General features: G+C 41.0%; 1 long non-coding RNA gene across 1 annotated transcript; it reads left to right on the plus strand.

Moving 5' to 3' along the window:
- The first annotated feature begins 215 nt into the window (after positions 1–215).
- On the plus strand, positions 216–4810 carry zfp36.S. The gene is made up of 2 exons (XR_001932975.2): positions 216–368; positions 2141–4810. It is a non-coding gene; the product is annotated as a ZFP36 ring finger protein S homeolog (long non-coding RNA).
- Positions 4811–27042: the final 22232 nt, after the last annotated feature.

Genomic DNA, 27042 nt, shown 5'->3' on the forward strand with positions numbered 1-27042 from the left:
TCTTTTTTAGTGCTCTCAGTCTTCTTTAGCGCTCCTCCCCTTGTTTCATCATCTTCCTGTGGTTTCTTTCTCTCGCTCCCTGCCGTCAATGCCTGAAATGTTTTGCTCTGTTTCTGTCTCCCCTCCCTGCTGGCTTGGAAGGAACTTGTTTTCCTAGCTGGGCGAGATTAGCTAACACTCCCCACCCCCTTTGGACTTCACCCTTTTTCAATGACCTCATAAGTTTGTAGAGGAGGGGGGAGCAGGGAGGGGACTTGAGCATATATATGGTGACCAGTCAGCAGCAGTACAAGGGATTTACTGTGTGACAAGAGCTGCTCAGCTGGATCAATATGTCCTCTATCCTGGATATTCACACTCTCTATCAGGTACGGCTCCTCCTGAAGGTTTCTGTAGTTTTCCGCTTGATCAGCTTTTCTTGCCTCTTTTAATAGAGAAGTCTGCTAACAGGTGGCTTTATGTGGATGATTGTTAGAAGCTAGTTAAGAGAAGAATTACACAATAGAAGATTGATGGGTTGAAAGAGTTGACTTAGAAGTATGTGAAAAATAATATATCAAGCTATCTTGGGCTGAATTAAAAATATCATTTCCAGAGAAGAACAGAAGGCGGGTTTTTACGTCAGTAGAAGAGAGAGAGAATGGTATAATGAAGGGATTTCATCATGATCTGTATAATGCTGACATATTATTATGTAAGACTTTTAATATCGTGTAAAGTAAAACAAATCTGCCCCTGCTCGTCTTACTAACATGATTTTACCAGATGTAGACACAGAGATAAAATACGGCACCTTTGTTTTCATGCAGAATAAACATCATTTTGTCAGGTAGTGATTGAGGCTTGGTTATTATGGGACAATTGCCCCAGAGACCTCTTCTTTAGTTGCTGGCTAGAATCTTTTTTATTTTTTATTTTGTATGTTTCCTTTTACAGTTTAGTTTCAGGGTAGAGGCAGCAGTGCAGGTGTTTCCTGTATGACTGGCTGTTTGGCAAGGAACAGACTCACATATTCAGCTTCAGTTGTTAGGAAAATTATTTCTGGGAGCTGCTTTGCATCATCAGAGCTGAAACAACCTCTCCCTGCTGAACCGGATTATCTCCATTCTCCCATCTCTATCTGACGAAATTGTCAGCTCCTCTAGCATTAAGTCTTACACCCTTTTTAGTCTTCCGGTTACTAATTCACTCCCATAATTGTCTCTAAAATGTTTCTTTGTATCTATGTCTATCTGCCCTTCTCACTTTTGCCTTCACTCCCTGTTCCTTAACTTCTGTTATACACATCTTTGTCTTGTGTGTCTCCGTGTGCTTCTCTGCATGATATGCAATTTTCCCTCTTTAGTTCTTTCTGTCTAATTGGCCTCTTGTTTATCGGTCTCCTTCTTTTCTTTTGCAAGTTATAATGTATAACTCTTCCTAAATCTTCATTACCCTGTATTTATCTCCTCTGGCCCTATTGCCTTACTTCAATAGTACGCACAGCTTCTGTAGCCCTTCTAATTCTGCCCCTCATTGTACAGGTTCGGTGTGCCTATTATTTTGCCTTAGTCAACTCTGTGTCTGTTATTTCCTACTTCACTTGTATGTTACCCCTATCCTTTTCTTATGCTTGTTTGTCCAACACTCTGTCCTTCTCCCTTAGTCCTGCTGAACACCACCCTCTCTAATGTAATCACCCAATCCTCCTTACCCCATCCTTCATTTTATTGTATAATGATTCAACTGTCAGTGTATTTCTATATTTTGTCATCATCCTTTTATTCGCCACGTACCCCTATCCCGTGTCTATATTCCTATGTATCTATGTATCAGTGTTATATTCTATCTACAATTCTGTATGCCCTTTCAAACTAAATTAGAACTTCTATACAACGTGTTTATCTGTCAGTTGCCTTCCCCTCTCCTTCCCTTTGTTTTTGTCTGTAGCACTGTTTTTAATTTATTTGTTGTCTACATACCATATTAACCTGATACTTCAATCTTGTGCTTTCTGACTTTTGAAGCACCATTTGCACAGAACATTATATAAAAAAAGTACTTTACTGATAAAGAAGCATGCAGACCCTTTGTTATTGAATGTTTTCTCCAAGGTTTCTACCCTCTGTCCCTCTAACTCTGACCTAATGTTATCCCTTAGAACTTGCGCAACCTGGATCTTTCAGAAGATCTTGATTCCCCTAGAGAAGGGAAATTACTTAGTGCTCAACGAAGACATTCCTGTACCCCTGACATTGATGATCTGTTCAAGCCCTCAAGTGATTCCTGGAACTTTGACCTTCCACGAACCCCATTCAGAAGTGACCGTTCCATAAGCCTGACAGAGGGACCACGGTTGGCATTTCCTGCTCCCCCACCTGGTTTTCCACCCCTCAAGGCTGCTCTTCCTGCATTACCTACCCTCTCTCCTCGCTACAAAACAGAACTGTGTCGTACATACTCTGAAACAGGCACCTGCAAATACGGAGCCAAGTGCCAGTTTGCCCATGGCAAGATAGAGCTTCGAGAGCAAAACCGTCACCCAAAATATAAGACCGAGCTATGCCACAAGTTCTACCTGTATGGAGAGTGTCCATATGGACCACGTTGCAACTTCATCCACCACCCCAGAGAGCAAGGAACCTCCCAGCACATGTTGCGTCAAAGCATCAGCTATTCTGGTGTGCCAACCAGGAGAAGTTCTCCACCCCCACCTGGATTATCAGATCCTGCTGCCTTCTCCAGAGCACCTTCAGTTTCCCCTCCACCATCATCTGACCTGATCTTTTCTCCAATCCCCACCGAGGCACGAAGCCATGTGTCTTCACTGAGATCAGCTGATTCTTACTCACACTGTTGCTCATGTCGCTGCTCCAGAGCAGGAACAATCAACCAAGATCTTTTGTCTACCCAAATGCTCCTGCGCTCACCATCATGCAGCTCCCTGCCAGAAACAGAATGCTACAGCAGTGGATCTGAATCTCCAGTCTTTGAGCAGTCTTATCAGTCACCACCTCCACCTAATAAGAGACTACCAATCTTCAACAGGTTGTCCGTGTCAGATTGAAACAGGGAAATATCCTAACCTAGCAGCAGTTGGGGGGGATACAGTTTTCTTATTAAATCGCACTAACACAATCATGTCCTTAGATAGCAACAAGGTACTCTGAGACTTATGTCTCTGGCAGACAAGTTAGAGACTTCAGGGAACTTCCCAGATTTACCTTGAGATGTTCTCAGGATAAGAGAAACCAGCATAGCACCTTCTTGCCAATACTTCAGAGAGAACTTATTTCTGTCTCTGTAGTCAATGTGTCTTTGCGTGTGATTGAAGGAAAACTATAGCCCAAACACCAGCTGCTTCTATATGAATAAGTATTTTGCTACATGCATTTATGGAAGTGGCTCTTCACCTCCTACTACAATTATAGTGTAAAACACGGGCATAAATCATAAATTTGCTAGTGCAAAAGAAAACTGTTCCTGCTCAACATGTTAAAGGTTTCACATAGATTCTTCTTTTTTTTTTAATAATATTTGCTATATTCTACAAAAACACCAATATATACACATATTTTTATATATAATGCTTTTTCACATAGGAGCATCATGTGCCTAAGCTATAGTTTTCCCTTAACTTCTTTTCTAGAATATGCATGAAACCCCTGCAGAAGGGGCGTCCCTGTGTCTCAGAACTGAAAGATATTTATTATAGTTATTATGAATATTGTTCAAGGGCCTTCGTCTTTTGAATGTGCAAGTGCCCTGAATTATGTAGCAGAACAAGGTACAATGTGCAGGCCTCCAGTTTCACCCTGTGTCTCGGCTGGTTCCAAACATACGGAAATGTCACTTGGTCTGGTCCTGTAGATGTGCCCTGGAAACTCCACCCAACCCCAGAATTCCTATCCCATTGCAGAAGGAAGTACTGGAATGTGTAGCCTAAATGACCTGAGCCTCTGCTCAGTATAGCCCAGGCCCGGACTGGCAATCGGTGGGTTCTGGCAAATGCCAGAGGGGCTGCTATAAGGTCCCATAGAAAGTCAGTATTTAGTGGGCTGGCGGGGGCTGTTTGGGCCTCTATGTGGATGATTGGGCCTCTGTGTACCTGAAATGCCAGGGCCTATTTTAATTCTCAGTCCGGACCTGGTATAGCCCACGGTTTCATTTACCACTTTACATATAATACACAAGCACTTGTTGTAGATAAATTCTTATCTGAATGTAGCGTGGACACACAGTAATAAGTGAATAATAGTACAGACACCTCCACTCATTAATAGAAGATATACTCTTCTCTATGAAAACCAAAGATACATGCTCCTCTAACAGATATATACTACTCTACGTAAAATCCAGAGATATATAGTTTATAAACTCCATTGTATCAGTAGATATGGAATATACAGCTCTGTCTATAATAATCCAATTTATACACATACATGGTGCAGGGCTAGGCGCGCATTGCAGTACTTCCTAGCAGCAAAGGCTCATTCCTAAAAATGTGTGTCCTACCTCACAGTTACACTGACAGCTCCTTCCTGGCAATCAAGGAGTTAAAAATCAGGCACAAACAGGAAATGTAGAGAACAGGGAAATTTTATCAGATACTGATACTATAACCTGATACTAATTCATACCTTGATCTTTAACCTTAAAGTGTGCTTCTTCTAACGTGTATTCCTCTATTTATATCATATTTATTATTTTTTTTAAAAAAGAAAAGGAAAAATATATTTATCATTTTTTTTTTTATTATGTTGTAAATAATATCTATTTGTCAACATTTGCAATGAGTTTATAATCGGAAATAAAGAGATTTGCATACAAATGTTATCCTGGTAAGATTCAAATAAAATGGGGGCTCTAATGCTCGTTTTAATTCTAATGCCATAAATCACGAGTCCTGCAGCAAATACACACACAACAAATATATGTAAAATGAACTCAGTATAAACATAATGGTAAAAAGTAAGCAGTAATATATATTAGCAGAATAGTGAATCTTCTAACTTAATGGTTCTCTGAAGATTCTGAAATAATACAACACACCAAAATGCAGATTATTCTCAATTTATGCCTACAACTGCCCGACAGCTCTGACAAAGTGTGTTCTGTCCATTTAGTAGAATCGATTAAATTAGGTCTTTAAAGGAACACTGTCATGGGAAAACATGATTTTTTTTTCAAAACGCATCAGTGCTATATATATATAATAGTGCTGCTTCTGCAGACTTCTGCACTACAATCCAGTTTTCAAAAGAACAAACTGGTTTGTTTACATTTAATTTTGAAATGTGACATGGGGCTAGACATATTGTCAATTTCCCAAGTGCCCCCAGTCATGTGCTCTGATAAACTTCAGAATAACTCTTTACCGCTGTTATATCACCCCCTCCCCCCCAGCCCATCATCAGAACAATGGGAAGGTAACCAGATAACAGCATCCTGGTTGATATAAGAACAGCACTCAGTAGTAAAAAAATCCATGTCCCACTGCAGCTCCTTTAGTTACACTAAGGGGCAGATGCATCAAGGGTCGAATACCGAGGGTTAGTTAACCCTCGATATTCGACTGGGGAATGAAAATTTTGCGCAAATACTTCGATCGAACGATCGAAGGAATAATCGTTCGAATAATTTTAATCCAACGATCGAAGGATTATCCTTCGACCAAAAAAAGTTAGGCAAGCCTATGGGGACCTTCCCCATAGGCTAACATTGGGTTCAGTAGCTTTTAGGCGGCGAACTAGGGGGTGGAAGTTTTTTCTTAAAGAGACAGTACTTCGACTATCGAATGGTCAAATAGTCGAACGATTTTTAGTTTGAATCCTTCAATTCGAAGTCGAAGTCGTAGTCGAAGGTCGAAGTAGCCCATTCGATGGTCGAAGTAGCCAAAAAAACACTTCGAAATTAGAAGTTTTTTTACTTCTATTCCTTCACTCGAAGTTAATGAATTGGCCCCATAGTAGGAGAAACAACAGCCTGCCAGAAAGCAGTTCCATGGTGCAGCACTCGCTCTTTCTGAAAGCACATGACCAGGCAAAATGACCTGAAATGGCGCCTACACACCAATATTACAACTAAGAAAAATACACTTGGGTTAGGAATGAATTATTTGCAGTATAAATAATGTAATTTAGAAATAAAAACTACACCATAAAAATCATGACAGAATCCCTTTAGGGTCTGGCCGCATGGGCAGATTTGGGGAGATTAGTCGCCAGGCGAAATATCTCCTCTTCTTCTCTGCGATCTGTCTTCTCCTGCCTTCTGACGGCTAAAATAAAAATCGCCTGTGGGCAGGCACACGGAGCGTTTCATTTTCCGAAGTTGCCCATAGTTTCCTTGTGAGGCGATTATGGGCGACTTCGGAAAATGAAGCACTCTGTGTGCCTGCCCCCAGGCGATTTGCATTTTAGCCGGCGGAATGCAGGGGAAGGCAGATTGGGGAGATTCGTCGCGCGAAGAAGAGATTTGTTGCCTGGCGATTAATCTCCCAGAATCTGCCAGTGTGGCCAGACCCTTAAACTGTTTGAGTTCAGACCACCTCCTGCAGTCTAAAATTTGTTGAAACGCCACCCAACCCCAACAGATATGAAAACAAGGTTGAAACTGTCTCCTATATTCCCAGGGATATTCCTGACTGTAAATCTACAGTATATTATACTAATTATACTAATTATGCTAATGATACTAAGCTCTATAGTTAGTATAGGTATGGGTATATAGAATTTAATTAAAAGTAGGGAGGGGTGTGTGTATGGATGCTGGGTTTTCATTTGGAGGGGTTGAACTTGATGGACTTTGTCTTTTTTCAACCCAATTTAACTATGTAACTATGTAACTACATTCAGAGTTGAGAAACTCGCCTCAGGCAGCTGAAGCCCCCAAGTTGTCAGGGGTGGCAAAAAGCCAGCAGAAGAAACCTGACCACATACATTCTGTGTGCGCAGTTAATTATTATGATCACAAGACATATTCAGTGAGAATCATAATTTTCTGGCAGATGCCTCTTTATAGGTCCCTGGTGAGGCCTCATCTGGAGTATGCAGTGCAGTTTTGGACTCCAGTCCTTAAGAGGGATATAAATGAGCTGGAGAGAGTGCAGAGACTAAGTGCAACTAAATTGGTTAGAGGGATGGAAGACTTAAATTATGAGGGGAGACTGTTTGGGGTTGTTTTCTCTGGAAAAAAGGCGCTTGCGAGGGGACATGATTACACTTTACAAGTACATTAGAGGACATTATAGACAAATAGCAGGGGACCTTTTTACCCATAAAGTGGATCACCGTACCAGAGGCCTCCCCTTCAGACTAGAAGAAAAGAACTTTCATTTGAAGCAACGTAGGGGGTTCATCACAGTCAGGACAGTGAGGTTGTGGAATGCACTGCCGGGTGATGTTGTGATGCTGATTCAGTTAATGACTATAAGAATGGCTTGGATGATTTTTTGGACAGACATAATATCAAAGGCTATTGTGATACTAAACTCTATAGTTAGTATAGGTATGGGTATATAGAATTTATGTGAAAGTATGGAAGGAGGGGCAATGGATGCTGGATTTTCATTTGGAGGGGTTGAACTTGATGGACTTTGTCTTTTTTCTACCCGATTTAACTATGTAACTAAAATATGAAAAATAAAATAAAAAATTCCCTTTTGATCATTGCTACAGTTAGTGGCAGATTTATGAAGGTTCGAATGGTAAATTAGAAATTCGAATTTTCCAATTTTTTTGGTCAAAACTCAAAATGTGAATTTTAAACCACCAACTCGAATTTGAATTCGAATGTGATATTTATCACACCTCAACCCTAGAAACAGTTCTAATTCAAATATACGCCACCTAAAACCTGCCGAGTTCATGTACAAGTCAATGGCAGAAGTCCCTTGAACTTTTTGAAGATGTTAATAGTACTGATGAGCCAAATTTTTTGTTGCAAAAGTGAAGTCCCATAGACTTCAACAGTTGAAAAAAAATGGTTGCCTGTCAAAAAAAAATTTATGTGCAAAAGCTGAGATTTTTTGGGGGGGAAAATACGATTCGAATTGGACTAGGGGAGGCGCATAAAAGTTTGATACACGTCTTTTTTTTAGAGATGTTGGTGTAAATGCTTTAAGTGGCCACTTTTTATTACAAATGTCCAAGGGAGCTTAATAAAGACATAAAAGCTCCTCTAATGCCGTAGACATGAGCCCATCCTACAATATATGTGGCATGTCCCTCAAATATGTTAAAAAAATTTTTAATAGTTCGGACTTTTGAAGGCAATCCCACTTTAAAAATAGAAAAGTCGCCTGCGTTTTTTAACACTTTTTTTTCCGGGATACAGGATATGATGTCACTGACATCAGACTGAGGAAGATGTAGCTTTGTTTCAGCAGTTCCCCGGTCTGAGGTGGCGAAGGAAAATCTTGCGAAAGTGATAACGTTCAGTAAAATCCGCAATTTAGAGAATTTGCGGAGCAACGACAATTCTCCAGAGAGAAAAGTTGCCTGGCGATAGATTGCGAATGAACGCTAACGATGGCCTCTTTCACTAGCAAATTATTGTCTGCAGCGGTTAGTGAATTGCCGAAGTCCCTGCGGATGTAATTTCTGGTGAAAAGTCGCTAGCGTTGGCCCCTTCGCCCTTTAGTAAATCTGCCCCAGTAACAGGGTCGGACTGGGGGGCCCTGGGCCCACCAGGACTGCTGTCCATGGCCCCCCTTCGGACCCCCTGGCCTCACTATAATGGTGGCGCGGTTGTTCCAATGGAGCGGCGCTCATGTGTAGCCGGAGCCGCACAGCGAGCATGCGCGAAGTGTGCTGTGCGGCACCGCATATTGATTTTTTTTAGAAAGGGCCAGGAGATTGGCAGAGGGGTCTGGCCCGACGGGGGCCCATTAGGTCCGGGCCCACCGGGTTTTTTCCTGATCTCCCGCCGGGCCAGTCCGACCCTGCCCAGTAACTCAGCAAGATTTGTTAATGCAAGGGGAAATTGAGCTGGAGGTTTGTATAGAATTTTCTAGTGTTGCTAAGAAATATAAAACATTCTGGAAAGGATAATGCCTTGTCCATTATGAGAAAGTTGCACTGCTAGCTGGGTGGAGAGGCAAGAAGGTTTGTACCTTTATGTGTGTCAGCAATGAGTCAGAGCAAATCTGACAAAGCAGAAAAATGAGCTTATGGTATAACGTGCGCCTCTCTCATCTGAAGGGCTGGTTTCACAAAAATAAAGTTATTACTCACAGTGACAACAATGTGCATGGCCTGATATACATGTCAGAAAGGGGAATCATTTATATCACCCCATGTAAGAAAAGAATGACACATTCTGATTGAAGCATTTTACGTGCAATAGAAGGAAATGTTTCTGTTAAAAATACAAGTCGATATGGTTCGCCATAATATAACTTACAATGAGCCAACAACCATTTTCCAAATGTTGTGACTTATATTCTCGTAATGGAAAAATATACAAAACAGATGACCTAAGGGTGGTGATATTAAAGGCTTGTGGCCAGTATTAAAGTAACCAGCAACTGTGCAATTTCTGCTATGAAACACGTTGGAAGAACTCGCCTTGGGAGATCTTTAACAGGTTACTTTACCATTGCTGCTGGTAACTTTAAAACCTAAACCAAAAATGTAGAAAGCACAACTACAAATTCTGACCCCCCCACATGGGCTGATTGTTGCACAGATTGGTTCTATACGTAACTAAGTACAGCATGTAAATATTGACAAAGCATTGCACTAAACACAACAATAAGTTAGTTCATTTGGGACAAAAGACTAAAGTAACACAAAATGTTACAGAGGCCCATTGTGTATATTTTTAGAGCTGTATACTGCTAAGGCAAGCATTTAATGAACCTTTAAAATAGTGGTCAGTACTGGTCATGTGCTTTCAGAAAGAGCCAGCACTTTAGGATGGAATTGCTTTCTGGCAGGCTGTTGTTTCTCCTACTTAATGTAGCTGAATGTGTCGCAGTGAGACCTGGATTTTACTATTGAGTGCTGTTCTTCTATCCAGGGTCAGACGGGGGGCCACCTTGGCTGATGCCTCAGGGCCCCCCTCCGCCACATTCGTGAGCATGGGTACAAGCGCACATATGCACGCAAACTGAGTTTTTGCTGCAACTCCCTGAGGACCCCCTCTGCCACACATGAGCTCACTCGCATGCATGAAAACTGAGTTTTTACTGTGAACGGCAGATCACAGCAGGAGAAACACAAGGCGCAGATCTGGGCCAGCGGCCCACAAGAGCCGGGGGCCCAACGGGATTTTTCCCGGTGTCCCGCCGGCCCAGTCCAATCCTGTTTATATCTAACAGGGAGCTGTTATCTTGTGTTAGGAATCTGCTATCTGGTTACCTTCCCATTGTTCTTTTGTTTGGCTGCTGGGGGGGGTGGAAAGGGAGGGGGGTGATATCACTCCAACTTGCAGTACAGCAGTAAAGAGTGACTGAAGTCTATCAGAGCACAAGTCAAATGACTGGGGGCAGCTGGGAAACTGACAATATGTCAAGCCCCATTTCAGATATTCAAAATTAAATATAAAAAAAATCAGTTTGCTCTTCTGAGAAATGGATTTCAGGGCAGAATTCTGCTGGAGCAGCACTATTAACTGATGTGTTTTGAAAAAAAAATATTTTTTTTATCCATGACAGTATCCCTTTAAGCTTGATAAAGGGCCAGTGATGACTGAAACTGTTGATGTGTATAAATACGCAGATGCCAACTGTGTTTGTGTATACACAGCTTTAAAAACGACGTAACATAATTAATTCTGATGGAACACATAGGCCAATTTGATCATGTTTACTAGTATGATGTTACAAAAAATGACCTGGACATGGACTGGAATGTAATTACATCATCTACTGAAGACTCATGAGGGCACTTATTTAAAAGGGAGAGTAGTTCACTCGAGAATCATCACAATAGCAAGGCATCAATTAGTAGAGTTCAGGAGTTCAAAAGGTTTTAAATAGTAAAAAGTTTTTATTCTACATTATGTAAAAAAACAGAAAGCCTTACGCATTTCGTGTCACCAAGGGGTAACCTATGATTAAGGGGCAGATTTATCAAGGGTCGAAGTAATTTAGAGGGACTTTACGAAGTAAAAAAATTCGAATTTCTAAGTAATTTTTTTTAAATACTTCGACCATCGAATAGGATACAACTTCGACTTCGAATTTGATTTAAGGTAAAATCGTTAGAATATTCTACCATTCGATAATCGAAGTACTGTCTCTTTATAAAAAAACTCAGACTTCAATACTTCGCCAAATTAAACCTGCCGAAGTGCTATGTTAGCCTATGGGGACCTTCTAGAGCATTTTTCTAAATTTTTGGAAGTCGAATAGGATACAACTTCGACTTCGAATTTGATTTAAGGTAAAATCGTTAGAATATTCTACCATTCGATAATCGAAGTACTGTCTCTTTATAAAAAAACTCAGACTTCAATACTTCGCCAAATTAAACCTGCCGAAGTGCTATGTTAGCCTATGGGGACCTTCTAGAGCATTTTTCTAAATTTTTGGAAGTCGAAGTAAAATCGTTCGATCGAAGGATTTTACTTTGACCGCAGGTTACCCAAATTCGATGGAAAAAACAATTCAATGGTCAAATTTCACAGTATTTTTAATTTCGAAATTCAACCCTTAATAAATCTGCCCCCAAGTGTCCCTTGGTGACACGAAACGCGCAAGGCTTTCTGTTTTTTAACATAATGTGAAATAAAAACTTTTTTACTATTTAAAACCTTTTGGGCTCCTGAACTCTACTCCTTGGTGTTCCGGATTGATGTCCTGCCTATTATGATGATTTCCAAGTAAAATACTCTCCCTATGCTGAAGTACTGCGGCTAGGGATGGGCGAATTTGACCTGTTTCATTTCGCAAAAATTCGCCACCTGCGAAATGTCATAGACGACCATTAAAGTCTATGGGCGTTAAAAAAAAATTGTTGCCCAGCGAAATTTTTTTGACGCGCGTCTTTTTATTTTGACGCACAACGCCATACAAGTCTATGGGCGTCATTTTTTGGGCGAAACAAGGTGAAAAAATTTGCCCATCCCTAACTGGGGCATGAGCACCCGGTGAGAAAGCCGTAAGCATATATACACTTTAAATCCCTGGATGGATCAGCTTCTAGCATTTTCACTTATTTAAAAGCAAGATAAAAATACTATCTAACGAAACACCTGGTACAAAACCAGAAACGGAACTAGAGGGGGCGGGCCCTGGCGCAGGACGCGTAACCGGGCCCCCGCCCCCCTCCCACCCAAAACTGCGAATATACGCTGCGAAGCGGCGTGCGGACTGCCGTGGGGCCCTGAGGGGGTGTGGGCCCTGGCCCGCTCGCACCCCCTGTTCCCCAGGTAGTTCCGCCCCCGTACAAAACTGTCATTTAGGCTGACTGTTGGAAAATTGCATACATGTTTCCATTTACCGTAATATATGTAATACGGTATATTTATATTTATCTAAGTTGTGTAGCAATCAATTTATTTCTTTTATGACTGAAACAGTCACATGAGTGACTGACGTTTGTATTTATATATTGTGACATAAACCTTGGCCCTGCTATTGCAGATGTTTACAGCTTGGATGGCTCACACTTGTGTTTGAACTCTATGCAGCAATTTAAATGTGGCATAGTTCATAGATAAAATACAGAGAGGCACAGCAAACAACAGGGACAGGCAGTGACAGGTACATACTGTTAGGGGGTTATTTATCAAAGTCCGAATTTATCTCAATATTTTCTGCTACAAACTCCGTTTAAATTTTTTAGACTTATTTATTATTGCATTTTCCTGAAAATATGCTGGAAAAAAATAAGCTTTTCATGATTTTTTCAGATTTTTCATCCGAAAACTCTGATTTCTTATATTTTTTGCCCAGAAAACTGCGGGGTATTGCACGAAACCCAGCGCACATCAAAAAAATGATTGGGACTTCTCCCATTGACTTATATGCAGCCTCGACAGGTCTGAGATGCCGGGTTTTTTTATTTAAACTTTTCCATCCTTGGGGTATAAAAAATTCGGAAAAATTTGTGGGTTTTTTTCGTGATTTTTGCATTCGGAGTTTAGTAAATAACCCCCTAAATGCGTGTTGCTTCCTTCTCTTTGGCTTCTATTTGGCTCCATATCCCAATATTCCCTGGTATCCTTTGGAACTGTCATAGGGTATTGAGATTTGTAGTAAGGCCGGGCCAAGCCATCCGGGCGCCCAAGGCAACCCTGCAGCCCTCTAGGCCCCCTTGCGCGCAGGACTTCGAGTGCGCATACGTGCATGGCCGGTATTGTGCATGCGTGTGTCAGAAACTGCGTGCGGCATAAACTACACATGCATGCGCATCTCAGAAACATTTTAATTTGTGAAGGGCGAAGAAAGCGCAATTGCATGTGGCATAAACTGCACATGCGTACGTATCCCGGAAATATTTTAATTTGTGAAGGGGGAAGAGAGCGCCAGTGGGAGAGAAAGGGTCTGGACAAGGGGTAGGCTGAAGAAAGAGGTTGATTGCTCCCTAGGCCTCTTCTGCCTACCCCTAGTTCCGGCCCTGTTTGTAGTTCACCGGTTTTAAATGCAATTTTGCTTTGTAAAGGAGAAACTGTGGAAGTGGGATTTCTGGAGAACATTTATGAGTAAGATTTCCTTACCCAGGGTTGGAGTGAGTGGGCTGGAATTTGAAGTGCTTAGTATGTGCCACGCATGCTCCTACATGTCTACATGAGTGCACAGCCTGAGGCTAGTGGGCAGGAAATGATCATTTACATGAATTCTTCACATAGTTCTCTGTTCCTCCTCCTTAGCTCTTTACAAGATTTGTTCTGAAGTCGAAAAAGAGTAGCCTTATTAGCACATGGATTAAACAAAAATCTGTTTCAGTACAGAAGTTTATTTTATCGGTTTGATTCTCTCTCAAGCTACACTAAGGGGGTTATTTATTAAGCTCCGAATACCCAAAATCTGAAAAATTCAGATTTTTCAGACCTTAAAAAAAAATCTAAATTTTTCAGGATTTATTAAAGTCCGATGGTATGAAAACTCTGAATCCAAAAACCTGGCATCTCAAAGCTCTCAGGTTCCTGTATTAGTCGATGGGGAAGGTCGCAGTGTCTGCAGTGCTATCAGTACCAATGATTTCGGGGGATTTTGGGCCAATAAGTCTGAAAACTCAGAAAAACTTGTGTTTTTTTGTGGAGAAGTCTGAAAACGTTGGACTTTTCGGTTACAGGTCCGAAGTTTTCGGGTTTTTGCCCGAACCTATTTTTTTGAATGATAAATAAGGTCCATTCGGGAATTTGGAATTGCTCAGATGTTTATCTTAGGAATACTGAGATAAATTCAGAGCTTGATAAATAACCCAATAACCCTGAGAAAGAGTTTTCCTATTTCAGCAGTTACTAATAATTATCCTCGGAACTGGAAAACCATATATTAAAAAATGCATGTGATTTTTGGGATTGCTAGATATGAAAAGCAGGGTTCATGTTGTCTGGCTCTACCACTGCCCTTGATGGCCTACTGCAAATTTGGGCTTTCCATACAGCTTAAAGGGGAAGGAAACCTAGTTGGCGTAAAAACCCTCCCCCTCTCCCGTGTGTTGCCCACCCTCCCTCCTCCCCCCTGGCATACCTGTCCCACTGGGCAAATGCCCCTAACTTGTTACTTACCCTTCTGCGCAGGTCCAGTCCAACACACGGGAGGGGGGATGGTTTTTGCGCCAACTAGGTTTCCTTCCCGTTTAAAGGGGTCGTTCACCTTCCATGAACATTTTTCCGTTCAGTTGTTTTCAGATTGTTCTCTAGAAATAAAGACTTTTTTCAATTACTTTCCATTATTTATTTTTTACTGTTTTTCCAAACGTTAAGTTTAAAGTTGAATGTCCCTGTCTCTCGGCAGCTCAGTAATTCAGGTGCAGACGTTAAACTGTTTCACAACATTGAGTTGATCCATTTCTCAGCAGCATCTCTGGAGTATTAGCAACTATTGTATCAAGTCTAACAGCTGCCTGTAATGAAAACCCAGGGATTCTGCTCAGCAGGGACAAAGATAAGAAATGTATCAACTAAATATATCAATTTACAACAGTTTAGAGGGTCGGCGACCCCCTCCCAGAGCTGCTTTAGAAAGGTGAAAAATTAGACTTAAACTTCAATATTAGAAAAATGGTCACATATGGAAAGTAGAAAGTAATTGGAAAAAGTATTTATATCTGGTAAAACCAATTGAACTGAAAAAAGTCTTGGAAGGTGAACAACCCCTTTAAAGTAGAGGTGAATACTTCTTAACCATCTCTGTGGACAGTGATGCCCAGGCCCAGACTGGCAATCTGTGGGTTCTGGCAAATGCCAGAGGGGCTGCTATAAGGTGCCATAGAAAGTCAGTATTTAGGGGGCTGGTGGGGGCCTGGGGGGCTGTTTGGGCCTCTGTGATGGCTGAGTGGGCCTCTGTGTATCTGAAATGCCAAGGACTATTGTAATTCTCAGTCCAGCCATGGTGATGCCTGCCTTGAAGCCCCCAAGTAAAACATATTTACTGTCCCTGAGGTTAAACTACAACAGCTAGTAGTTTGGGCAATGTATTATAACACATTTTGACAGGGTTCTTGCGTGGCCCTCTTCTTGGGGTTCTGCTCCTTATGATGTTATGCCAAACCAGTACCTAAAACCAATATATTTTACACACCACTATATGCACATGAGAAACCTGTACAATAGTTTTGCCTAATCATTTTTGCAAATAATTGATATTAATGAATTTATGAGGGGGTGCGGGCCCTGGCCCAATCGTACTCCCTGCTCCCCTGGTAGTTACGCCACTGCATGTTCTCCCTCAATCTGGACCTAATGCAAAAATCACAAAGTACAGTCTCATGATAGGAACATGCTGGGGAAATCTGTCAAGTACCAGAAAAGAAAATATGGAAAAAAGCAGGGATATTTCCAGTAATTTGCAGGTGGTCACAATTGTTTTGCGATTTTTGATCGATTTTGTAAAAGGACAACCAAAAGTATTCAGTTGCACATATTGTCCCACCTAATATCACCATTTCTCTATGCAAAGTGATGCCTTCTGGAATGTATCACTTTGCATATAATTGCTAGCTAAGGGCTTTTTGGCTCCTTTCAGCCCTTCTTACCATAACCAGATTTGGTTCCCTATTTTACTATTTTTCTACTAATATGATTCTATATGTGCTACAAGTTCAGCTTGTTGTCTTATGTAATCATTTGTGACGTTGGATTGGAATTTCCCATTCTGCTCTATGAACCCTAATGTGGTGTTATTACTTGTTGTTTCTTTAAAGGTTTCACAGGGAACCTGCTCATATTATTGTTACTGGTTCCCAGTACTGACACAGTATGGCTTTCTGGCCCTGTATAAAGAGATCAGTTCCTTGCTTCCTTCCTCATTATAAAATGTTCTTGTATTTTAACTTCCATATTTTTATTCCACATTATTTCACATGACTTGATATGTAATTAATCAGGAGGAAACAAACCCCATATTCGTAGCAGTGTATGTATTGCACCCATATACTGAAATTGTTCATTATTATGGTCCTAGCAGGCAATCCTTATATTCCTGTGCCATGAACAGGTTCTGGCTTTGTTTTCTCTCTTAGTACTCTGTTCTTAAAGGGGATGTAAAGGCAAAAAAATTAAATCCCATTTTCACTTTCTTTGAAGGAGACGGAAAGTCTTCTTCCACTTGGGGATGGCAAATGTTAGCCAAGGGGAGCAGGTGGCTTACGTCTAAGGTAGCTCAATGGGTTGGCACAAAATTCAGCTGTGCTTATGTTCTCAAGTCCAGGACACCTTTTAGTATAACTATGCACCACTGATGTTAAGGTATTTGGGTGACTAAGAAAAGTGTCTGAGTGTTGCTAGGGGGGGTAAGTGTCCCATAAACTGTAAGGTTCATCATTCCTAATAAGGATGAAATGTTATCGTGTATCTGTTATGGCAAATCATGTTGGTACTTACTGTGAAGATTATATCACAAAAGTTGGTACCAACTTACTATCCCAAAATCCCTCTGGGAGGAATGTTGTGTTGTCATTGTTCTAGTAATCTTGGTGGGAAGTATCTTCTCCTAGCTACAGTATATTAAGCAAAAGGTAACCCGCTGGGTATATCCTGCTTGTGGAATTTCCAATGGTGTGAAGTGAAAGTACATGGTCTTGGAGTGCTAGAGATAGGCAGTCAGCCTATTGTTCTTCCCAACCTTTGCGTGATTCCTAGTTTTGTCGATTGGGGCTGGCCCTTGGAGACGGAGTTGGCCGAGAGTCTCCCGCTTGGACCCTCAGCTTGGCCAGGTATAGCATACCATATTTGAAGTTGGCCTTGTGGAGTCGCCGTTTAACTGCTATGAAGGTTCCTTGTTGACGCTGCAGCTTCAGCTGCTGGTGTTGGGATCTTCAAGGGACCTGTTCTAAATGCCTTATAGCAGAGTCATGGTTGCCCAGACAGAGGCCTGGCTGGTGTGCGTGAGGGTGCGCAGTAGGCTTATTGCACCAGGTATTGGGCTGCAGGGTAGGGTTGCAAGCTTCCCAGTGCCTGAAACAGGGTGCCCCCTCACTCACCCTATGTAGCACCCTCCAGGAGAGTCCCAGTGGTCCTAGTATGTGGGATTGGGCGCCTTGTGGTTCCAGTGCGGCCGTGGACTGGGATCACGTTTACGCGAGTCCCCAGCTTCTGTGACTCCGCTGGGCTGCAACTTGGTTTGGCGCTCCGGTGGCGCTGCATTGCTGGAATTTTTTATTGGATGGGCTGTGGCTGCCTAGGCTCCACAGATGTGCCTAAAGCCTAGCGTGGCACACTGATGGGGGATGATCATCCCATGGGCCCCGGGAGCGCTGTAAAGATGCGGCTGCCCAGTAGTTTGGTCGGCCATGAATAACAACTGAATAATTAAAGAAATAATTTAGGATTACAATATTATTATTATTATTATTACTATTATTATTATTATTAACATGTATTTAAAAAGTGCCAACATATTCCACAACACTGTACAATAAATAGGTGCACATACAAGATTACATAAATAACCAACCAAAAACTCATATAAGAGGTAAAGAAGGCCCTGCCCAGAAAGCTTACTATCTAAAACCATCAAAGAATATCTGCTGAGTTGTGTTAAGACAGTTAAGACGGTCTGAGTGGGTGGATGACTTACTGACACACGCAGCCAGTTACCATGCCATTCTTGCTTCATTAATGGCTAATGCTCACAGAAAATGACTAGTGCTCACCGAAAATTTGTCACAGAACTGTTTCTCCACAGTTCGCTCAGTTCAATGGGTTGTTCATTTCTATTTGCTCTTTATCAATCATTGTATGTTATGTTCATTATAGTATTGAGCGTCATGTTTTTATAATGTTTCTCCCTCTCCAGAATTATGTCATGGGAAACTTTCAGTACCAAGGCATCAAGATATGAGCACTTCAGCCTCACAACCTTGGCAAGGAGTCTCTCCGTGTCTGCGTGGGTTTCCTGTGGGTACTGGTTTCCTCCCACACTTCAAAAACATACAGTCAGGTTAATCTGCTTGTGATAAAATCGACTGTCAGTGTCAATATGAATGTGTGCGAATGTGATAGGGACCTTCGACTGTAAGGTCCATTGTGGCAGGAACTGATGTAAAACAACGCCAACATGGTGTTATTTATACATAAAATTCAATTTTTTTAACCTGATATTAAAGGCCATTGTTGCTAGGAGAAGCCCAACGCTGCTGGAAGTGGTTAGGGTCAGCGACGTGGCTCTTTAAAGATAGCTACATGAATCTAAACATAAACCAATACAATTTAAATCAACACACACAAAGGCAGAATTTGTTCAGATGTTTAGGATTTTTCAACCGAAAACTCGGATTTCTTTTTGGCTGAAAACTTCGGGGTATTGCACGAAACCCATCGCACATAAAAAAACGTTGTAACTTCTCCAATTGACTTATATGCAACCTCGACAGGTCTAAGATGCCAGATTTTCTAATTCGGACTTTTTCCGTACTCAGGGTATAATAAATTCAGAAAAATTCGTGATTTTTTTTAAAAGTCCGATTTTATCCGAAAAAATCACGCATTTTGACGGGATTTTTGCATTCAGAGTTTAGTTAATAACCCCCTAAAAGAAAGCACTTGAAACTTCACTGTTTACTCATTCAGTGTCGGACTGGGATGCCAGGGGCCCACCAGAAAAGCTTAGACCTTGGGCCCACTGGAAAACCGTAGACTTTGGGACCACTTTTCAAACTATTATTTCTCCTCTCCTCTCTCAAACTCTTTATTCTCTTAGTCTTGTATTACTAACTTCTACACTATATTCTTCCATTATTAAGCATTTTTCCCCATAAAGAAATAGGGAATGACCATGAAATAGGCTAAATGGTTAGAAGCAAGAGGGCCACTGATACCTGGGCCCACCGGGAGTTTTCCTGGTATTCCGGTGGGCCAGTCCGACACTGTACTCATTCCTTTTTGATAGTTTCAACTGTCCTAGTCCATGTGGTTTCTTTTTACAGCAACATTAGTTGTCATTTCCCCCCATATATTTGACTGTTTCTAATACCTTGCATTTGAACTGACATGCATTGTGCTTAGCTAGTGAAAACTGTTTAGCCTCAGATATGCCAGTACTTGTATTAGGAATAAAATTCCTTCTTCAACTGCTCTAGTTGTTTGAACAATGTGCAGCAGTCCGCACAGGAATTTCAAGCAGTACATCACATATACGCTATAAAGTAACCTAACAGCCAAGTCTCACTTCAGTTCCCTTACCAGTATATGCAGGCACTAGCTATAATTGCACTGCAACTGTCATTTAGAGAAGGAAAATTATCCTTTTTCTAGGTGATTACATTTTTTCTTTAGGCCTGTAGTGTAAATGTCTGTGGGATGCATTTCATCCTCTTGTTGGAAAATCTGGGATATTTGCAAAACAGTCGGCCATAGATGTATTTATTTATGTAGCACTACTTATGTACACAGCAACGCAACAATACATTAACAGAAGAAACAGGGAGCCATTGCAATATTAATACAAATAAATGCAAAGTACAATAATAAATACAAAGTACAGTTACAATAAATATTAATGGAGGACTGTAATATGATTTCAGACCTCAGCAACTTTGTCACAAAGTTTGCAAAGAAATGGCTTTTGCGAACATGAGTAGTGTATGTGACTAAATAAAAAAGAAGACCCTTTAACAGGTACCTGCCCAACATCCCCTATGATTGTGCCCTAGGCAGGTGCCTCTTCTGCCTACCCCTATGTCTGGCCCTCTAAACATTGTTTGAGATTTTAATTATATTCCCCCTACATCAGTAGAGAAGGATCAGGTCAATGTTCTCTCTGATGCTATGCTAAGACACTCAAACACACCCACTATAAATTCTGACTTTCCATGAGAATTGTGCTTAGCACTGATTTATAATATCCCTCTGTACAGTCTATATCTGACTCTGCTAAGGCTTTAACAAACCACAGGTAGTTGTTCTAGGCCAGGAGTGCTCATACTTTACGAATGCGAGGTCTACTTTTAGTGATGTTGGCCAGTTATGATCTACATCCATAAAAGCAATGTTAGCATTGTGTTCCATGGAAAATATTCTTTATTTATGAGAAAATGTATATTGCTACATTTAACAAACAACTGTTTCTTACGTAACCGTAACATTAAAAATATTGGAATGAAAATCATGAAACAGGAGAGTGATTTAGACAAGCTGTTTGTTGACAGTGTCTTGAGATCTACTGATCACCAGCTAACGGTCTCCGGGTAGATCCCGATCTAGCTTTTGGCACCCCTGTTCTAGGCCAAGAAGCACCATTTACAACCCTGCCTGATGATGTCATACCACACCCCCTCTTAGCTTCTTAGAATGTAGTTATAAGTACAATTTTAATGTTGATAAGGAGATTGAAACCAGCATACATTCAGAAAAAGGCTGTTTAAAGGAGAAGGAAAGCTCCAAGACAGTTTATTGCCAACATATTAGCCACAATAGTGCAAGCTAGAATGCTATGTTTATTCTGCAGAATGCTTTACCATACCTGAGTAAACAGCTCTAGACACTGTATCTGTTTGTTTAGGATAGAAGCTGCCATATAAACTTGGTGTGACATCACTTCCTGCCTGAGTCTCTCCCTGCTCACTTACAGCTCTGAGCTCAGATTACAGCAGGGATGGGAGGAGGGAGGGGGAGAGGAGCAAACTGAGCATGCTCAAGCCCTGCCCTGGAGGTTTAAGCTGAAAACAGGAAGTCAGATTCAGAAGGCCATGAGTACACAATAGAAGGAAAGAAATGTGGTGTTTCTTTTGACAGAGGACTTAGAGTAACATTACTCTGAGGGTTTACTGGTGTATTTATATAGACCTTTCTGATAAAGCTTACTTAGTTTTAGCCTTTAGCTTAGTAGTTCAGTTGGTTAGGGCTGCTGCTTTATACGGCTGGGGTCTTGAGATAGATGCCATCTAGGGCATTATAATCAAGGAGTTTATATGTTTATCCCATGAATGCGTCGGTTTCCTCCCAAACTCTAAAACAGACAGGCAGGTAAACTCACTCCTGATAAAACTGACTTTAATGTGTGTTGAGTGAATGTAATATGGCAGGGATTTATGGGAATGATGAAAAATCGATGTAAAGTGCTAAGTAAAAATTTAAATAAGGCTAACTAGTCGAGCCAGTAGTACATTCACATACTCTTTGAGAAAAGCAAGGGTTTTTACAGCACTGTATTGCCACCTCAATATACTGTTATATATAGTCCGAAAAATGGGTGCACACTGGGAGTTTGTAGATTAAAAATCCATTTATTGGTTACATTAAAACAGGCCAACGTTTCAGTCTTCTTCTAAGACCATTATCAAGACCAAGAAAAATATTTTTCGGACTATATATATATATACAGATATATATATGCTTAATACAGGCACTCACCTATCCTTAATAGCACAGGGCGGGTGCTAACGAAAAAACAGTACAAAATATGAAGCACTCCCAGCAGAAGTGATAATAATGGCAAAAATAATGCTTTGCTGCATTATAACAAAATTTTGACATTGGTGCATTTCGGTCCAATAGGGACCATCATCCGGATGTCCCTATTGGACCGAAACGCCCACCCTTAATTTGCATATGCAAATTAAGATTTGTATTCGGTTCGGCCGGGTAGAAGGATTCGGCTGAATCCTGCTGAAAAAGGCCTAATCCTGGCCGAATCCCGAACCGAATCTGAGATTTGGTGCATTCCTATTTGATGCTAATGGAGTCTATAGGGGACAGTCTTTCTGGAATTCAGAACTTTCTGTATAACAGGTTTCTGGATAACGGATCCCATACCTGTACAACTTTTGGACATCTGGACTTGGTATTTTATATTTTCATTAGGCGAACCCATAAAGAAAATAAAAAGTAGATGTCCTGGCCCTTTCAAGTACATATTCTGCCCTTCAGTTCTTTCCAAACACTATCATCAGCAATGTCAGCAATACGAAACTGCTTAGTGAGAGATGTCTCACAAATTCTAATGTTTTGCAGCCAGCAAAGAAACTGGGCAAATATTTAAGCACCTCCAGTTGATTTTGCATACATCAGGTAATCGTTTAGTGAAATGTTATCTAAAATATGCTGATGTGATATTTGTGTAAAGGGTATATTGAAGAGTGACTTCATTAGATAATAGGCTGAGAAGAAATTCTTATCTACAACTAACGTGTAATCTTCTACGTGCATAGTCTCACTTACACTATGGAAGGGGTGGGTGGTGCTATGATCTGTGACTATTTAAAGCCTGCCTTCATATAACTATGCAGTTTCGGTAAGTAATGTGAGTAGATAATCATGTAAATGTTTAGATCTGTGCATATAAATCACATGTTATACAACAGGTGTAAGAGGAAATCTCAAACAGGAACAAACAAGTCTGTGCTTGGTTATAACCTTGGCTAATCATTACCTACCTTATGATTCATTTTCTTTATTGGATTTGGACTTTAGCCTTCTATTGCATGTTCATGTTATCTCTACGTATGACTAAGACAAAAATGTTTCTCTACTTCATTTACTTTACCTGTCACTAGAAATAGATTGTAACATTGTTTCTTCCATTCTGGCATATGAAGAAATTAATATACAGGTAGGGTATAATGAATACGGGTTAGTAATAGTGATGTGTGGGTCGAGATTTCCCCTAACCAGCCCTCCCTTGGCCTGCGCCCGCCCAGCCCCGCCGATAGTGTTACAAAAGGGGCGAGCAGGCGCAGCGTCTATAAAAGACAAGTCCGGAAGTCGGAAGCCGGCATTTGACAGTGGTGAGTGGGGGGAGTAGATGAAGAGCTCAACCCGCAACCACCCACCACCAGCAAGGAAGAATGCGAGGTCGGCCAGAACCTACCCGACCCGCCGGTCCCATGGGTATCGGGCCGGCCCACACATCACTAATTAGTAACATAGTAACAGAGTAAATTAGTTTGAAAAAGGACACACGTCCATTAAGTTCAACCTTTTAACTCTATCTATAACCTGCCTAACTGCCAGTTAATCCAGAGGAAGGCAAAAAATCCCATTTAAAGCCTCTCCAATTTGCTTCAGAGGAGGAAAAAATTCCTTCCTGACTCCAAAATGGCAATCAGACCAGTCCCTGTATCAACTTGTACTATGAGCTATCTTCCATAACCCTGTATTCCTTCACTTGCTAAAAAGCCATCCAACCAATACAGAATGCCTATTCGTTTACAGACTTTTGTGTTAATGCCCCTTTTGTAGTCTGACACTTTGTATGCTACTCTTCAGCAGAGAGAAACCATCAATGGGGTCAAGGCACTGTTCAGTATGGGTCAGGGAACCTGAATGTTTCAATTTTTCACTGGGCCCAGTGAAAAAGCAGGCTCAGTATAGCAAATTTAGAGATGGTATGTATTTACTGCTACCATTGTACAGGAATAAAGATAAACAAACAAAAATAAAGTTTTTCAAAAAAAGGAACGGCACTGAGCACTGAACAGGTTTTAAAGGGATACTGTCATGGGACTATAAACGCATCAGTTAATAGTGCTGCTCCAGCAGAATTCTACACTGAAATCCATCCAGATTTTTTTTACATTTAATTTTGAAATCTGACATGGGGCTAGACATTTATCCAGTTTTCCAGCTGCCCCCAGTCATGTGACTTTTGCTCTTATAAACTTCAGTCACTCTTTACTGCTGTACTGCAAGTTGGAGTGATATCACCCCTCCCTTTCCCCCCCAGCAGCCTAACAACAGAACAATGGGAAGGTAACCAGATAGCAGCTCCCTAACACAAGATAACAGCCCCCTGGTAGATCTAAGAACAGCACTCAATAGTAAAATCCAGGTTCCACTGAGACACATTCAGTTATATTGAGTAGGAGAAACAACAGCCTGCCAGAAAGCAGTTCCATCCTAAAGTGCTGGCTCTTTCTGAAAGCACATGACCAGGCAAAATGACCTGAGATGCACCTACACACCAATATTACAACTAAAAAATACACTTGCTGGTTCAGGAATGACATTTTATATTGTAGAGTGAATTATTTGCAGTGTAAACAGTGTCATTTAGAAATAAAAACCACATCATAAAAATCATGACAGAATCCCTTTAAACATGTAAAGCAGTTGCTATGTAAGCAATCTTTAGCATTAGCCTGTTGGTCCCAAGCTGCTGCTATCACAGGATAGGAGGTCAAACAAAGCAGGGACTCATTTAAAAATTAAGCACAACTACTAGTTTGGACACAGCTGGTTGCACATTGACACTATTCAGAAAAATTCCCATATATGCTCCTTTGCAATTTGTGGTTGTGCACGCTATTTGCATCTGCCGGTACAACCTCTTAACCAGGTAAAGAATTATGACAACACAAATAATGCTGCAAGAACACAGGTACATTTGTTTTACAAGGTTTTTTTTGTTATTAATATGATACCACACTATGCACAGATGTATCATTCATTTATTTCTCTTTCAAAATTATTTGATAATTAAATTATTTAACTTCAACATTAAGGGGCAGATGTATCAAGGGTCGAATTTCGAGGGGTTAAAGCCCTCGAAATTTGACTGGAGAATAGAATCGAATAGGGAATTCAGGCGAATTTACATGCTGGCGAATCGTCGAATGGGCGAATATTCCCCCGGCTAATAGTCGCACGATCAAATATTCGATCGAAGGATTCGAATCGAATGCCTTTTTATTCGATCAAAAACTTAGAAAAAAAGCCTATGGGACGTTCCCATAGGCTTTTAAAGCAATTCGGTAGGTTTAATCTGGCGAAGTAGGCAGTCGAAAGTATTTTTAAAAGAGACAGTACTTCGAAATATCGAATGGGCTAATAGTCGCAGCGTTTTTTCACTCGATCTATTCGAATCATTCTACTCCGGCGAATTTACGCGGATTCGATAGTTGAGCTGCACAAAAAACTACTCGAAAAACTACTCGAGTTTTTTTCCCTCTATTCATTCACCCGAGCTTGGTGAATGTGCCCCTAGGCGTAAAGTCAACAAAACATTTCACTATTTTCTTTGGCCACTGGAGGGCACTATGGATAAAGGGCCTCAGAAGAAGTTGAAAAAACTATTATATAGCCACCTTTGGCCATGGCAAAAAAAATGGACAAGGAGATGGGTAGATGAAATTAGGGGTGAAGCATTTTTGTGGCATATGGGGGAGGGGCTGTGATGCTGGAGATGGAGATTGTTTGGGTCTCAAGAAAAGCCTGGACAGTTGACAACCCTTGCATAATAATTACTCAATTACATAGTCAGGCAGGACCGAATTTGTGGTGAGGCCACAAAGGCATGGGACTACGGCAGTAAAATTTCAAGGGTGGCAAACCGCCCAGCCGCATTAGGAGGGGTGCGCTCATGTGGGAGGGGGGTGTGCGCGGACCGCGGCTCCAGGACCGCAAGGCCTTGGGTGCCACAGATGCAAATCCGGCCCTGTACATAGTGATCCTAGAATATGCAGAACTGTACAGTTGTAGGAAAGTACACAAATGGAGGGCAAACATTATTTTAAATAAGTTTAAATTTACAGTGCCATGTGGGGAAAGACACAGTAGGAAGAAGATCCTTACCCTGTAGAGCTTACATTCTATACACGGACACAACATCTGGGAGGTTGTAAGGGTCTGAGGATTTATAAAGGGCTAATGTTAAGGCCTAACGAGTCAATTAAGTATTGAAAGCACACAAAAACAATGAACACATTATGCCTTTGGTCCCCTCCTCATTTAGTTTCAGTATTCTCTTCCTCATAGAGAAAGAGAATCTTTAGTGTAGAGACCTCATTCCAACGGTTCATTGAATTTCCTTGCCTATATCTATTTATTCTTACTGTTTAATGTATTTCTGTTTTGTTTATTGCTGTTTTAAGGCTTACCCTATTGGTGCTTACACTTTGTATAGCACTACAGTTGTGGAGGTACTATACCACAATACACACAATACAATTACATTCCCAAGTAGTAACTGAAAGGGTGCTCAATTTTAGATTTGTAATTGAAAAGCTTATAAGTTGTAAGCATTTAATGCGGCTATAATAGTTTTTCTACATCTTCATAATATTATTACCATTGTTTCATTACTATGAATGTTTCCCTGGGATCACAGATCTGATTAGTTTTTTGGTGCTAATAATGAGTCTGTACAGGTTGACTGGTGTGGATTTAATTGTGGTTACATATTAATGCAAATCCGCATTTTCATTTACAAAATAAAGGTTGTCACAGAGAATGCATTCAAACACGCATTTGCATTACATTTACTGGGCTGAAGTCTGGTGCACCATTTGATGCAACTCGCTGTGTGAAATCTGGATTTATTGCCAGGTCCTAGGTAGCAACAGCTCCAGGGTCCTCCAGCATTAATCGGCACTAGTGATGGGCGAATTTATTTGCCAGGCATGGATTTGCAGCGAATTTCTGGATTTCGCCGATGGCGCACGTCAAAATTGTTGCGCTTCGAAATTACTCGGACACCCATTGACTTTAATGTGTTTGGACAAAAGAGTC

The sequence above is a fragment of the Xenopus laevis genome, chromosome 8S, assembly GCF_017654675.1.
Source record: "Xenopus laevis strain J_2021 chromosome 8S, Xenopus_laevis_v10.1, whole genome shotgun sequence".
NCBI lineage: Eukaryota > Metazoa > Chordata > Amphibia > Anura > Pipidae > Xenopus > Xenopus laevis.